The sequence below is a fragment of the Bubalus kerabau genome, chromosome 6, assembly GCF_029407905.1.
Source record: "Bubalus kerabau isolate K-KA32 ecotype Philippines breed swamp buffalo chromosome 6, PCC_UOA_SB_1v2, whole genome shotgun sequence".
In the NCBI taxonomy this organism is placed as follows: domain Eukaryota; kingdom Metazoa; phylum Chordata; class Mammalia; order Artiodactyla; family Bovidae; genus Bubalus; species Bubalus kerabau.
The window spans coordinates 29262538-29278129 of NC_073629.1; the positions used below are offsets into that span (position 1 = coordinate 29262538).

Genomic DNA, 15592 nt, shown 5'->3' on the forward strand with positions numbered 1-15592 from the left:
GATTAAAATATATATCATACTGATAAGGGTTAATAATCCAGAATATGCAAGGGTCAGGAATCTAGAATATGAAAGGAACTCCTAGAACTCAACCAAAAAACCAAATAATTTTAAAATGGGCAAAAGATGTAAACAGACAATTTTCCAAAGAGGATATACAAATGGCCAACAAGCTTATAAAAAGATGTCCAACATCACTAATTATATGTGAAATGCAAATCAAAAGTACAATGAGCTAACATTTCACATTCATTAGGATGATCACTATCAAAGTAATAGAAAATAAGCATTGGCAAGGATGCAGAGAAATTGGAATCCTTGCCCATTATCAGTAGGAATGAAAAATGGTACAGTTGCTATGGAAAACTGTATGGTGGTTCCTCAAAAAATTAATATTAAAATTACCATATGATCCAAGAATCCCACTTTTGGGATATATATCCAAAAGAATTCAAAGCAGGATCTCCAAGAGATATCTGCATACCTCTGTTCATTAAAACATTAATGACAATAGCCAAGAAGTAAAAGCAGCCCTAATTTTCATCACAGATGAATGAATAAAGAATATGTGGCATATACATGCAATGGAATATTAGGCAGCCTTAAAAAAGTAATGAGAGAGACAGAGGGAAGAAGAAAGAGAGACACACAGAGAGAGAGAGAGGGGAGGGAGGGAAGGACAAGATGATTGCATGGTATCACCAACTCAATGGACATGAGTTTGAGCAAGCTCCAAGAGATGGTGAAGGACAGGAAAACCTGGCGTTTTGCAGTCTATGGGGTTGCAAAAAGTTGGACACCACTGAACGACTGAACAAAAGAAGGAAATTTTGTCACATGCTACAACATGGATGAATCTTAAAGACATTTTGCTAACTGAAGTAATCCAGTTACAGAAAGACAAATAATGAATGGTAATTAAAATCACAGAAACAGAGAAAAAAGGTGGTTATAAGGTAGTGTTTAATGGATTTAGACTTTCAGTTTTACAAGTTAAAAAGTTCTAGAGATCTACTGTACAACAATATCTATATGCTTAAAGCTACTAATCTATACACTTAAAACATGTTAAGATGGATATAAGTGTACTGATACATATTTTTACCATGAATTTAAAAACAAAACTACAACTATTCTATCTTATAAATATCAATATAAAGGTATTAAATAAAAATATAGCAAACAGAAAGTAGCATCACATTAAAAATATTTCATGATCAACTGGAGTTCTTTCTAAAAATGCGAGACTAAGTTTTAAATATATATCATATCAATAAATACTATCAGGAAAACTAAGCAGTTAAAGAGACTTCTCATATTAAAGACTCCATTAAGGTTAATAAGAAATAGACAAAAACATATAAAACAACCAAGTATAAAAAGAAAAGATCACAACAGGAATATCGGGCAAAGCTGACTTCAAAGCAAAAAGGGCAAAGATAAAAGATAACAGTTTCCAAGGAGCAATTAATCAGTACAAACTTTTACACAATGAATAGTATTCATCAAAACACATAAAGTAAAATTGGTTAAAAACTCAAGAGGAAGAGAAACAAAACAGTAATAAACCCTTAATGCCTTCTTTCAGTTTACAATTTATCAAAAATTAAAAATATATAACAAAGTAGATGTCAAAAAAAATAATTGATACAGTAGATCAAACTTCTTTGTAAGGGTGGAAGATTAAATCCAGATTATAAAATCTTCCTCTCTCTAACAAAAAAACACAAAAGGAAAGAGGAAAGGAAAGTGGTTAAGAACTGGCAAAAATGAATCCAACAACAGAAACATGCCATATCAGGCCATAATCTTCCAATTCTAGTTAAGGTTCATCAGGAAAGACACAGTACTGTCTGATTTGTGCTGTGCTGATCAGAGTACTGGGCTGATTTGACTCAATGTGGCTCCTAACCTAATCATTACTTAGGTATTAGTGGGATTAGTGAAAGCGAATACATATAATAATGAGAATAATTGTCACTAATATACCTGGATTTGATAAGAAGAAATCTGAGGGGATACGTAGGCAGTTCAGGAAAAAGAAGCCTAGGAAATGGAGGAAAAAATCACTAAGTTTTATCACTTTAGTCTCTCTCATCTGGACAAAAAAGTACAACAACCATACCAATAAAGAACTAATTATCCGTGCCAATAAGTAAAACATAAGAGACAAAGAAAAAATCTAAAAAGGAAGAAAAGATTCCCCTGAAGGAGCAGAAAACAAAAATAAGAGATTCATTAAAAAACCATGTGAATTTTGTCCTTATTCATGTGGCTGCCTGCCACCACTCTGTAAGTAGGGTATACCAAATCATGATATTCTTGTCTTTTTCCTCATAAAATTTGGTGAGTGAGGAAATATAGCTTTGAAGAGAGACTGGAAAAATGGCAAAAATGAATAACTATAGCTTAACCTGTCAGAAAGACATATGGGCTCCAAGGCTTCACATGGAGTTGGTTAAAACACGTGAAGCCTAAGGACAAAACAATCACCAAAAAATAACCACAGACCAATCTTTGATATGAATATAGATATAAAAAAATCCTCAACAAAATACTAGCAAACCAAATCTCGCTGAATATAAAGAAGGCTATATGTCATGACAAACTAGGATTTCTCCTAAGACTTGAAGTTGAATCTAATCAAAATTATAGACTTTGTACTACAATTGATACCATCAAGAAACTGAAAAGACAATTCAAAAAATGGGAGAAAATATTTAAAAATCTTAAATCAGATAAGAGATTTATATGTAGAATACATAAAGAACTCCTAAAACTCAATACTAAAAAATAAGTAGGAGGTGGTCCTAAGATGGCAGAGGAATAGGACAGGGAGACCACTTTCTCCCCCACAAATTCATCAAAAGAACATTTGAACGCTGAGTAAATTCCACAAAACAACTTCTGAATGCCGGCAGAGGACATCAGGCACCCAGAAAAGCAGCCCATTGTCTTTGAAAGGAGGTAGGAAAAAATATAAAAGATAAAAAGAGAGACAAAAGAGGTAGGAATGGAGATCCGTCCCGGGAAGGGAGTTTTAAAAAAGAGAGAAGTTTCCAAACACCAGGAAACACTCTCACTGGCAAGTCTGTGGCAAGCCTTGGAACCTCAGAGAGCAATATAACCGAGAGGAAAAATAAATAAATAATTAAAACACACAGATTACGTGCCCAACGGTAACTCCCAGTGGAGAAGCAGCCCAGACACCCACATCCGCCACTAGCAAGCGGCTGGGGCAGGGAGGCGCCGGCTGCACTGCTTAGAGTAAGGACCAGGCCAGAATGCCCTGAGGGTAATCTGAGGGACCTAACTTGAAGTAGCAAACCAGACTGTGGGATAGCTACCCTGCAAAAAGCCCCTAAGACACTGCCAGGCCTGCTCACAGAACAAAGGACTGAGCAGAGTTAGCCAGCTGCGGACCAGCCCTGCCAGAGACAGGCAGGCAAGGGCAGCCAGAGCCAGAAGGGGGCAATCGTGGCCCCAGAGAGACATCATCTACCAAACTGCAAGCAGGCTTCGTTGCTAACCAAGACTTCTTGGGATTCTGTACAGTTGACATCCGGGGTGCACCAGTTGTACACCCAGAAAACCAGGCAGCAGGGAAGGAGGAGGCGATAAGTCACAGCGACCGCGCTCACCAAACACCTGGTCACCTGAGCTGCTCGGACCTGAGAAGGGCACAAAATGCAGGCCCAATAGAGTCTGCATCTTTGTGGAGTACCTGAGTACCTGAACCTGAGCGGCTTAGTCCTGGGAGGTGCATACAACCCAGAGCCGGCCTCAGACAGTTCCCAGCAGAGCAACCTAGAGCCTAAGCAGTGTAGACTGGGAAAGCACACACACCGTGAGCGGGGGCAAACCCAGTGTGGCCTAGACACTGCGAGGACACGCCAGGGTTATTTGTTTGCAGCGTCCCTCCCTCCCCATAGCACATCTGAACAAGTGAGCTTAAAAAAGTGACCACCACCGCCCCCTTGTGTCAGGTAGAAATTAGACACTGAAGAGACCAGCAAACAAGAAGCTAAAACGGAGGGAACCGCCTTGGAAGTGACAGGTGCAATAGATTAAAACCCTATAGTTAGCACCCAACCACATAGGAAGGGGCCTATAGATCTTGAGAAGTATAAGCCGGATCAAGGAACTATCTGAAAACGAACTGACCCCACACTGTCCACAACAACATCAGAGAAAGTCCTAGATATATTTTTACTATTATCATTCTTTAAATTAAAAAAAATTTTTTAAGTCCTCTCTGTTTTAATTTTCATTTTTATAACCTACTACTACATTGCAAAAAAAAAAAGACCCTATTTTTTAAGGCAAACTTCATATATATATATATATATTTTATAATTCTTGTGACTTTTTTCCTTTAATATTGTATTTTTGAGAATCCAACCTCTAGATTTTTAATCTTTAATTTTTGGTATTTGTTACCAATTTTCTACCTTTAAGAACACAATCTTCAGTACCCATTTTTACTTGGGAGCAAGATTACTGGCTTGACTGCTCTCTCCCCCTTTGGACTCTCCTTTTTCTCCACCAGGTTGCCTCTATCTCCTCCCTCCCCCTTCTCTTCTCTACCCAACTCTGTGAATCTCTTTGTGTGTTCTGGGCTGTGGAGAACACTTAGGGAACTGATTAATGGCTGGATCTGTCTCTCTCCTTTTGATTCCCCCCTTTATCCTCCTTGCCACCTCTGTCTCCTTCCTCCCTCTTTTCTGTGTAACTCCGTGAACATCTCTGAGGGGTCCAGACTGTGGAGAGTACATAGGGAAGTGATTAACGGCTAGCTTGCTCTCTCCCCTTTTGATTCCCCTTCTTCTCCGCTTGGTCACCTCTATCTCCCTCCTCTTGCTTCTCTTCTCCATGTAACTCTGTGAACCTCTTGGGGCGTCCCTCACTGAGAAGAAACTTTTCATCTTTAACCTAGATGTTTTATCATCGGTGCTGTATAGATGGAGAAGTCTTGAGGCTACTGTAAGAATAAGACTGAAAACCAGAGGCAGGAGGCTTAAGTTCAAATCCTGAGAACACCAGAGAACTCCTAACTCCAGGGAACATTAATCGACAGGAGCTCATCAAACACCTCCATACCTACACTGAAACCAAGCACCACCCAAGGGCCAACAAGTTCCAGAGCAAGACATACCATGCAAATTCTCCAGAAACACAGGAACATAGCCCTGAGCTTCAATATACAGGTTTCCCAAAGTCACTCCAAACCCACTGACATCTCAAAACTCATTACTGGACACTTCACTGTACTCCAGAGAGAAGAAATCCAGCTCCACCCACCAGAACATCGACACAAGCTTCCCTAACCAGGAAACCTTGACAAGCCACCCGTCCAACCCCACCCACAGTGAGGAAACTCCACAATAAAGAGAACTCCACAAACTGCCAGAATACAGAAAGGACACCCCAAACACAGCAATATAAACACGATGAAGAGGCAGAGGAATACCCAGCAGGTAAAGGAACAGGATAAATGCCCACCAAACCAAACAAACAAGGAAGAGATAGGGAATCTACCTGATAAAGAATTCCGAATAATGATAGTGAAAATGATCCAAAATCTTGAAAACAAAATGGAGTTAAAGATAAATAGCCTGGAGATAAGGATTGAGAACATGCAAGAAAGGTTTAACAAGGACCTAGAAGAAATAAAAAAGAGTCAATATATAATGAATAATGCAATAAATGCAAAAACACTCTGGAGGGAACCAACAGTAGAATAACGGAGGCAGAAGATAGGATACCTAAGGTGGAAGATAGAATTGTAGAAATAAATGAATCAGAGAGGAAAAAAAGAAAAATGAATTAAAAGAAATGAGGACAATCTCAGAGACCTCTGGGACAATGTTAAATGCCCCGACATTCGAATCATAGGAGTCTCAGAAGAAGAAGACCAAAAGAAAGACCATGAGAAAATACTTGAGGAGATAATAGTTGAAAACTTCCCTAAAATGGGGAAGGAAATAATCACCCAAGTCCAAGAAACCCAGAGAGTCCCAAACAGGATAAACCCAAGGTGAAACACCCCAAGACACATATTAATCAAATTAACAAAGATCAAATACAAAGAACAAATATTAAATGCAGCAAGGGAAAAACAACAAATAACACACAAGGGGATTCCCATAAGGATAACAGCTGATCTTTCAATAGAAACTCTTCAGGCCAGGAGAGAATGGCAGGACATACTTAAAAGTGATGAAAGAAAATAACCTACCACCCAGATTACTGTACCCAGTAGGGATCTCATTCAAATATGAAGGAGAAATCAAAAGCTTTACAGACAAGCAAAAGCTGAGAGAATTCAGCACCACCAAACCAGCTCTCCAACAAATGCTAAAGGATATTGTCTAGACAGGAGACACAAAAACGGTGTATAAGCTCAAACCCAAAATAATAAAGTAAATGGCAATGGGATCATACTTATCAATAATTACCGTAAATGTAAATGGGTTGAATTCCCCAACCAAAAGACAAAGAATGGCTGAATGGATACAAAAACAAGACCCCTATATATGTTCTCTACAAGAGACCCACCATGAAACCAGGGACACATACAGACTGAAAGTGAAGGGCTGGAAAAAGATATTCCATGCAAATAAAGCCCAAAGGTAGCAGGAGTAGCAATACTCATATCAGATAAAATAGACTTTAAAACAAAGGCTGTGAAAAGAGACAAAGAAGGTCACTACATAATGATCAAAGGATCAATCCAAGAAGATATAACAATTATAAATATATATGCACCCAACATAGGAGCAACACAATATGTAAGGCAAATGCTAACAAGTATGAAAGGGGAAATTAACAAGAACACAATAATAGTGGGAGACTCTAATACTCCACTCACATCTATGGATAGATCAACTAAACAGAAAATTAACAAGAAAACACAAACTTTAAATGATACAATAGACCAGTTAGACCTAATTGATATCTATAGGACATGTCACCACAAAACAATGAATTTCACCTTTTTCTCAAGCACACACTGAACCTTCTCAAGGATAGATCATATCCTGGGCCATAAACCTAGCCTTGGGAAACTCAAAAAAATTGAAATCATTCCAATCATCTTTTCTGACCATAATGCAGTAAGATTAGATCTCAATTACAGGAGAAAAACTATTAAAAATTCCAACATATGGAGGGTGAACAACATGCTGCTGAATAACCAACAAATCACAGAAGAAATTTAAAAAGAAATCAAAATATGCATAGAAATGAATGAAAATGAAAACACAACAACCCAAAATTTGTGGGACACTGTAAAAGCAGTGCAAAGGGGAAGGTTTATAGCAATACAGGCATACCTCAAGAAACAAGAAAAAAGTCAAACAAATAACCTAACTCTACACCTAAAGCAACTAGAAAAGGAAGAAATGAAGAACCCCAGGGTTTGTAGAAGGAAAGAAATCTTAAAAATTAGGGCAGAAATAAATGCAAAAGAAATAAAAGAGACTATAGCAAAAATCAACAAAGCCAAAAGCTGGTTCTTTGAAAAGATAAATAAAATTGACAAACCACTAGCCAGACTCATCAAGAAACAAAGAGAGAAAAATCAAATCAATAAAATTAGAAATGAAAATGGAGAGATCACAACAGACAACACAGAAATACAAAGGATCATAAGAGACTACTATCAGCAATTATATGCCAATAAAATGGACAACGTGGAAGAAATGGACAAATTCTTAGAAAAGTACAACTTTCCAAAACTGAATCAGGAAGAAATAGAAAATCTTAACAGACCCATCACAAGCACAGAAATTGAAACTGTAATCAGAAATACTCCAGCAAACAAAAGCCCAGGTCCAGACGGCTTCACAGCTGAATTCTACCAAAAATTTAGAGAAGAGCTAACACCTATCCTTCTCAAACTCTTACAGAAAATTGCAGAGGATGGTAAACTTTCAAACTCATTCTATGAGGCCACCATCACCCTAATACCAAAACCTGACAAAGATGCCACAGAAAGAGAAAACTACAGTCCAATATCACTGATGAACATAGATGCAAAAAACCTTAACAAAATTCTAGCAGTCAGAATCCAACAACACATTAAAAAGATCATACACCATGACCAAGTGGGCTTTATCCCAGGGATGCAACGATTCTTCAATATCCGCAAATCAACCAATGTAATACACCACATTAACAAATAGAAAAATAAAAGCCATATGATTATCTTAATAGATGCAGAGAAAGCCTTTGACAAAATTCAACATCCATTTATGATAAAAACCCTCCAGAAAGCAGGAATAGAAGGAACATACCTCAACATAATAAAATCTATATATGACAAACCCATTGCAAACATTATCCTCAATGGTGAAAAATTAAGAACATTTCCCCTAAAGTCGGGACCAAGACAAGGGTGCCCGCTCTCACCACTACTATTCAACATAGTTTTGAAGTTTTGGCCACAGCAATCAGAGCAAAAAAAGAAATAAAAGGAATCCAAATTGGAGAAGAAGAAATAAAATTCTCACTGTTTGCAGATGACATGATCCTCTACATAGAAAACCCTAAAGACTCCACCAGAAAATTACTAGAGCTAATCAATGAATATAGTAAAGTTGCAGGATATAAAATTAACAGAGAAATCCCTTGTATTCCTATACACTAATAATGAGAAAATAGAAAGAGAAATTAAGGAAACAATTCCATTCACCATTGCAACGAAAAGAATAAAATACTTAAGAATATATATACCTAAAGAAACTAAAGACCTATATATAGAAAATCATAAAACACTGGTGAAAGAAATCAAAGAGGACACTAATAGATGGAGAAATATACCGTGTTCATGGATCAGAAGAATCAATATAGTGAAAATGAGTATACTACCCAAAGCAATCTATATAATCAATGCAAGCTACCAACAGTATTTTTCACAGATACTTGATAGTACCCTATCAAGCTACCAACAGTATTTTTCACAGAGCTAGAACAAATAATTTCACAATTTGTATGGAAATACAAAAAACCTCGAATAGCCAAAGCGATCTTGAGAAAGAAGAATGGAACTGGAGGAATCAACCTGCCTGACTTCAGGCTCTACTACAAAGCCACAGTCATCAAGACAGTATGGTACTGGCACAAAGACAGAAATATAGATCAATGGAACAAAACAGAAAGCCCAGAGATAAACCAACGCACCTATGGACACCTTATCTTTGACAAAGGAGGCAAGAATATACAATGGAGAAAAGACAATCTCTTTAACAAGTGGTGCTGGGAAACTGGTCAGCCACTTGTAACAGAATGAAACTAGAACACTTTCTAAAACCATACACAAAAACAAACTCAAAATGGAGTAAAGATCTAAATGTAAGACGAGAATCTATAAAACCCCTAGAGGAGAACATAGGCAAAACACTCTCCGACACAAATCACAGCAGGATCCTCTATGACCCACCTCTCAAAGTAATGGAAATAAAAGTAAAAATAAACAAATGGGACCTAATTACAATTAAAAGCTTCTGCATAACAAAAGAAACTATAAGCAAGGTAAAAATACAGCCTTCAGAATGGGAGAAAATAATAGCAAATGGAGCAACTGACAAAGAATTAATCTCAAAAATATACAAGCAACTCCTGCAGCTCAATTCCAGAAAAACAAATGACCCAATCAAAAAATGGGCCAAAGAACTAAACAGACATTTCTCCACAGAAGACATACAGATGGCTAACAAACACATGAAAAGATGCTCAACATCACTCATCATCAGAGAAATGCACATCAAAACCACAATGAGGTACCATTTCACGCCAGTCATAATGGCTACTATCCAAAAGTCTACAAGCAATAAATGCTTGAGAGGGTGTGCAGAAAAGGGAACCCTCTAACACTGTTGGTGGGAATGAAAACTAGTACAGCCACTATGGAGAACAGTGTGGAGATTCCTTTAAAAACTGGAAATAGAACTGCCATATGACCCAGCAATCCCACTTCTGGGCATACACACTGAGGAAACCAGAACGGAAAGAGACACGTGTACCCCAATGTTCATTGCAGCACTGTTTATAATAGCCAGGACACGGAAGCAACCTAGATGTTCATCAGCAGACGAATGGATAAGAAAGCTGTGGTACATATACACAATGGAGTATTACTCAGCCATTAAAAAGAATACATTTGAATCAGTTCTAATGAGGTGGATGGAACTGGAGCCTATTATACAGAGTGAAGTAAGCCAGAAAGAAAAACACCAATACAGTATAACAAACTATATATATGGAATTTAGAAAGATGGTAATGATAACCCTGTATGAGAGATAGCAAAAGAGACACAGAGGTACAGAACAGTCTTTTGGACTCTATGGGAGAGGGCGAGGGTGGGATGATTTGGGAGAATGGCATTGAAACATGTATATTATCATATGTGAAATGAATCGCCAGTCCAGGTTTGATGCAGGATACAGGATGCTTGGGGCTGGTGCACTGGGATGACCCAAAAGGATTGTATGGGGAGGGAGGTGGGTTTAGGATGGGGAACACATGTACACCTGTAGAAGATTCATATCGATGTATGGCAAAACCAATACAACACAATATTGTAACCAATACAATATTGTAAAGTAATTAGCCTCCAATTAAAATAAATAAATTTATATTTTAAAAAATAAATAAAATAAAAAATAAGTACCATTATATCTACTACTGTGGGCAAGAGTACCTTAGAAAAAATGGAGTAGCCATGATAGTCAACAAAAGGGTCCGAAATGCAGTACTTGGATGCAATCTCAAAAATGACAGAATGATCCCTGTTCATTTCCAAGGCAAACCATTCAATATCACAGTAATTCAAGTCTATGCCCTGACCAGTAATGCTGAAGAAGCTGAAGTTGAACGGTTCTATGAAGACTTACTAGACCTTCTAGAACTAACACCCAAAAAAGATGTCCTTTTCATTATAGGGGACTGGAATGCAAAAGTAGGAAGTCAAGAAACACCTGGAGTAACAGGCAAATTTGGCCTTGGAGTACAGAATGAAGCAAGGCACAGGCTAATAGAGTTTTTCCAAGAGAATGCACTGGTCATAGCAAACACCCTCCTCCAATAACACAAGAAGACTCTACACATGGACATCACCAGATGGTCAACACTGAAATCAGACTGATTATATTCTTTGCAGCCAAACTTGGAGAAGCTCTATACAGTCAGCAAAAACCAGACTGGGAGCTGAGTGTGGCTCAGATCATGAACTCCTTATTGGCAAATTCAGACTTAAATTGAAGAAAGTAGGGAAAACCACCAGACCATTCAAACATGAACATGAACGTGAAGTCGCTCAGTCGTGTCCAACTCTTTGCAACCCCATGGACTGTAGCCTACCAGGCTCCTCTGTCCATGGGATTTTCCAGGCAATAGTACTGGAGTGGATTGCCATTTCCTTCTCCAAGGGATCTTCCCAACCCAGGGATTGAACCTGGGTCTCCCGCATCATAGACAGATGCTTTACCATTCAGGTATGACCTAAATCAAATCCCTTACAATTATACAGTGGAAGTGAGAAATAGATTTAAGGAACTAGATCTGATAGAGTGTGATGAACTATGGACAGAGGTTCATGACATTGTACAGGAGAGAGATCAAGACCATCCCAAGAAAAAGAAATGGAAAAAAAGCAAAATGGCTGTCTGAGGAGGCCTTACAAATAGCTGGGAAAAGAAAAGATGCCAAAAGCAAAGGAGAAAAGGAAAGATATACATGTCTGAATGCAGAGTTCCAAAGAATAGCAAAGAGAGATATGAAAGCCTTCCTCAGTGATCAATGCAAAGAAACAGAGGAAAACAATATAATGCGAAAGACTAGAGATCTCTTCAAGAAAATTAGAGATACCAAGGGACCATTTCATGCAAAGATGGGCTCAATAAAGGACAGAAATGGTATGGACCTAACAGAAGCAGAAGATATTAAGAAGAGGTGGTAAGAATACACAGAAGAACTGTACAAAAAAGATCTTCATGACCAAGATAATCACCATGGTGTGATCACTCACCTAGAGCCAGACATCCTGGAAATATGAAGTCAAGTGGGCCTTAGGAAGCATCACTACGAACAAAGCTAGTGGAGGTGATGGAATCCCAGCTGGGCTATTTCAAATCCTGAAAGATGATGCTGTGAAAGTGCTGCACTCAATATGCCAGCAAATTTGGAAAACTCAGCAGTGGCCACAGGACTGGAAAAGGTCAGTTTTCATTCCAATCCCAAAGAAAGGCAATGCCAAAGAATGCTCAAACTACTGCACAATTGCACTCATCTCACACAGTAGTAAAGTAATGCTCAAATTCTCCAAGCCAGGCTTCAACAGTGTGAACTATGAACTTCCTGATGTTCAAGCCGGTTTTAGAAAAGGCAGAGGAATGAGAGATCAAATTGCCAACATCCGCTGGATCTTCAAAAAAGTAAGAGAGTTCCATAAAAACACCTACTTCTGCTCTATTGACTTTGCCAAAGCCTTTGACTGTTTGGATCACAATAAACTGTGGAAAATTCTGAAAGAGATGTGAATACCAGACCACCTGACATGCATCTTGACAAATCTGTATGCAGGTCAGGAAGCAACAGTTAGAACTGGATATGGAACAATAGACTGGTTCCAAATAGGGAAAGAAGTACGTCAAGGCTGTATATTGTCAGTTTGCTTATTTAACTTCTATGCAGAGTACACCATGCGAAATGCCAGGCTGGATGAAGCACAAGCTGGACAAGATTGCCAGGAGAAATATCAATAACCTCAGATATCCAGATGATACCATCTTATGGCAGAAAGTGAAGAACTAAAGAGCCTCTTGTTGAAAGTGAAAGAGGAGAGTGAAAAAGCTGGCTTAAAGCTCAACATTCAGAAAACTTAAGATCATGTCATCTGGTCCCATCACTTCATGGGAAATAGATGGGGAAACAGTGGAAACAGTGATAGACTATTTTTGGGGGCTCCAGAATCACTGTAGATGGTGACTGCAGCCATGAAATTAAAAGATTTTTGCTCCTTGGAAGAAAAGTTATGACCAACCTGACAGCATATTAAAAAGCAGAGACATTACTTTGCCAACAAAGGTCCGTCTAGTCAAGGCTATGGTTTTACCCATAGTCATGTATGGATGTGAGAGTTGGACTATAAAGAAAGCTGAGCACCAAAGAATTGATGCTTTTAACTGTGGTGTTGGAGAAGACTCATGAGAGTCCCTTGGACTGCAAGGAGATCCAACCAGTCCATTCTAAAGGAGTCCTGAGTATTCATTGGAAGGAGTGATGTTGAAGCTGAAACTCCAATACTTTGGCCACCCAATGCAAAGAGCTGACTCATTGGAAAAGAGCCTGATGCTGCGAAAGATTGAAGGCCAGAGGAGAAGGGGAAGACAGAGGATGAAATGGTTGGATGGCATCACCAACCAATGGAGTTGAGTTTGGGTAAACTCCAGGAGTTCGCGATGGTCAGGTAGGCCTGGCATGCTGCAGTCCATGGGGTCGCAAAGAGTCTGACATGACTGAGCGACTGAATGGAACGTAATAGAACCCTAATTTTAAAATGGGCAAAGTATTTGAGTAGAGATTTCTCCAAAATGGATATAAATGTCAATAGCACATGAAAAGATGATCAATACCATTAGCCATTAAGAAAATACAAATCAAAACACAATGATATACCATGCCACATCCCCCTGGATGACTATAATCTGAAAAGAGACAATAAGTATTGGTGAGGTAATAGAAAAAGTAAGACCTTGATGCATAGATAGTGGAAATCCAAAATGGTACAGTTGGGTAGTATCTTAAAATATGAAACAGAGAAACCATATTACCCAGCCTCTACTCCTAAATATAATCAAGAAAAATGAAAACATATATCCTTACAAAACTTGCACACAAATCTTAACACCATTATTCATAAGTTAAAATGAAAACAATCCAAGTTTCCATCAACTGATAAATGGATAAATAAAATAATATATCCATATAATAAAATATCATTCAGCAGTAAAAAGGAATGAAGTACTGGTATATTCTAGGACACGAGTGTGTGTTAGTCACCCAGTTGTGTCCAACTCTTTGCGACGCTATGGACTATAGCCTGCCAGGTTCCTCCATCCATGGAATTTTCCAGACAAGAACACTGGAGTGGGTTGCCATATCCTTTTTCAGGGGATCTTCCTGACCCAGGGATTGAACCTACATTTCCCACACCGCAGGCAGATTCTTTACCATCATAGCTGGACTTTGAGGACATTATGCTAAAGTGAAAGAAGCCAGTCACAAGACCATATATTACATGATTCCATCTAAGTGAAATATTCAGAATAGGTATATCTTATATAAACAGAAAGTAACAGGGAGGAGCCAGGATGGCGGAGGAGTAGGACGGGGAGAACACTTTCTCCCCCACAATTCATCAAAAGAGCATTTAAACGTCGAGTAAATTCCACAAAACAACTTCTGAATGCCGGCAGAGGATATCAGGCACCCAGAAAAGCAACCCAACTCTTCGAAAGGAGGTAGGAAAAAATATAAAAGACAAAAAAAGAGACAAAAGAGGGAGGGACGGAGTTCCGTCCCAGGAAGGGAGTCTTAAAAAGAGAGAAGTTTCCAAACACCAGGAAACCTTCTCACTGCCGAATCTGTGCCGAGCTTTGGAAGCACAGAGGGCAACATAACAGGGAGAAAAAAAATAAAAAAACAATTAAAAATTGCAGATTGCGAGCCCTACGGTAACTCCCCCAGTAGAGAAGCAGCGCAGACGCCTGCACACGCCATTAGCAAGCGGGGGCTGGGCAGGGAAGCGTGGCACGGGCTGTGTCGCTTAGAGTAAGAATCTGGCCGGAATGTCCTGAGCTCTATCTGAGTGAAATAATTTGGGGTAGCAAACCAGACTGTGGGATATCTACCACGCGAAAAGCCAGCCCTAACCTAAGACACCGCCAGGCCCGCGCACGGAACAAAGGACTGAACAGAAATAGCCGGCTGCAGACCTTCCCCCTCCGGTGACAGGCAGCCAGAGCCGGAAGGGGGCAATCGCAGCCCCAGAGAGACACTATCTATAAAACTGTAAGCAGGCTTCTTTGCTAACTAAAACTTCTTGGGGGTCTGGACGGTCAACATCTGCCTGAGAAGGTGCGCCAGTTTTACACCCAGATAACTGAGTGGCAGGGAGGCGATAAGTCGCAGCATTGGCGCTGCCAAACACCTCATCACCTGAGCTGCTCGGACCTGGGAAGAGCACAAAACGCAGGCCCAACTGAGTCTGCGCCTCTGAGGACTACCCGAGTGCCTGAACCTGAGTGGCTCGGACCTGGGAGGTCAGCCCAGGGCCGGCCTCTGATTGTTCCGGGCGGAACAACCTAGAGCCCGAGCAGTGTGGGCAGGGAGGCTACACGCGCCGTGAGCAGGGGCAGACCCAGTGTGGCTGAGGCACTGCAAGCGCACGCCAGTGTTATTTGTTTGCAGCATCCCTCCCTCCCTCCCCACAGCGCGACTGAACAAGTGAGCCTAAATTAAAAAAAAAAAAGTGTGTCCTCCACCGTCCCCTTTGTGTCAGGGCGGAAACCAGACACTGAAGAGACCAGC

The 15592-nt window shown here is 39.6% G+C and overlaps 1 protein-coding gene across 12 annotated transcripts in view; it reads right to left on the reverse strand.

Moving 5' to 3' along the window:
* SYCP1 (synaptonemal complex protein 1) overlaps nucleotides 1–15592 on the reverse strand; it is a 152039-nt gene that overhangs the window by 18119 nt on the left and 118328 nt on the right. The window lies entirely within an intron of this gene.